Here is a 1,842-nt window from a genome sequence, read left to right as displayed (position 1 = left end):
TAAATGGGATTTTTGAGTGGACCAAAACTGACAGTATGAAGGCAGAAAACACAAAAGCAGTAAAAATGAATATTTCTGTAAAAAATCAGTCAAGGAACTCACAAAGTAAAGGGATGTAAAACATGACACCATATACCTAAAACATGGAGAGGAGTAAAGAATGGATTCAAACTCAAATGACCATCAACTTAATATAGACTGCTATAGGGGTGCCTGGTTGGCTCAGTCAGTTAAGTGTCCAAGTCTTGATTTCAGCTCAGGTCATGATCTTGGGGTCATGAGATCAAGCCCCGAGTTGGGCTCACTGCGGAGTCTGCTTGAGATCCTCTTCCTCTGCCCCTCCCCCAGTTCTCTCTCCTCTCACTCTCTCTCTCTCTCTCAAATAAATAAAATAAATCTTTAAAAAATATAGACTGCTATATGCAGAAGATGTTATATATCAAACCTAATGGTAATCACAAATCAAAAACCACTAATGAATATGCAAAGAACAAAGAGAAAGAAATCCAAATATATCACTAAATAAAACCAGCAAACCATGAAAGAAAGACAAGAAAGGATCAGAGAAAATCTTCAGAAACAACTGCAGAACAAGTAATAAAATGGCAATAAATACATATCTATCAATAATTACTCTGAATGCAAATGGACTAAACATGCCAATCAAAAGACAGATGGATAAAAAGACAAGACCTATGCTGCCTACAAGGGACTCACTTTAGACCTAAAGACACCTGCAGATTTAAAGTGAGGGGATGGAGAAACATGTATCATACAGATGTCAAAAGAAATCCAGCAGTACTTATATTGGACAAAATAGACTTTAACACAAAGACTAACAAGAGACAAAGAACACTATATAATTAATAATAAAGAAGAACAAGATATATAACAACAAGAAGAAGATATAACAATTGTAAATAGTTATGCACCTAACATAGGAGTAACCAAATAACATAAAATGACACACTGGAACAGATGGATTTAACAGATAAATTCAGAACATTCCATCCTAAAACAGCAGAATACACATTTCTTTCAAGTGCACATGGGACAGTCTCCAGAACAGATCACATATTAGCCCACAAAACAAGCCTCACCAGATTCAAGAAGATTGAAATCATACCATGCCTCTTTTCTGATCACAACACTATGAAACATGAAGTGAACCACAAGAAAAAATCTGGAAAGACGGCCAATACATGAAAGTTAAATAACATGCTACTAAACAATTAATAGATCAATCAGGAAATAAAAGGAGAAATAAAAAAATACATGGAAACAAATGAAAATGAGAACACAATAGTCCAAAACCTCTGGGATGCAGTAAAAGTGGTTCTAAGAGGGAAGTTTATAGCAATACAGACCTATCTCAAGAAGCAAGAAAAATCTCAAACAACCTAATTTTACACCTTAAAGGAGCTAGAAAAAGAACAAACAAAACCTAAAACCAGCAGAAAGAAGGAAATAATAAAGATTAGAGCAGAAATACATTATATAGAAACTAAAATAACAATAGAACAGATCAGTGAAATCAGGACTTTGAAAAAAATCAATAAAATTGATATACCTCCAGCCAGATTTATCAAGAAAAAAAGAGAAAGGACTCAAATAAAATCACAAATGAGAGAGGAGAAACAACATCCTGCACCACAGAAACACAAACAGTTATGAGAGATTATGAAAAACTACATGCCAACAAATTGGACAACTTAGAAGAAATGGACAAATTCCTAGAAACATATAAACTACCAAAGCTGAAACAGGAAGAAATAGAAAATTGAATAGACTGATTACTGCAATGAAATTGAATCAGTAATCAAAAAACTCTAAACAAACAAA

The sequence above is a fragment of the Leptonychotes weddellii genome, chromosome 5, assembly GCF_054177405.1.
Source record: "Leptonychotes weddellii isolate Sample4059 chromosome 5, ASM5417740v2, whole genome shotgun sequence".
NCBI classification, from domain to species: domain Eukaryota; kingdom Metazoa; phylum Chordata; class Mammalia; order Carnivora; family Phocidae; genus Leptonychotes; species Leptonychotes weddellii.
The sequence above is the reverse complement of the archived record's forward strand: the minus strand, read 5'-3'. Positions refer to the sequence as shown.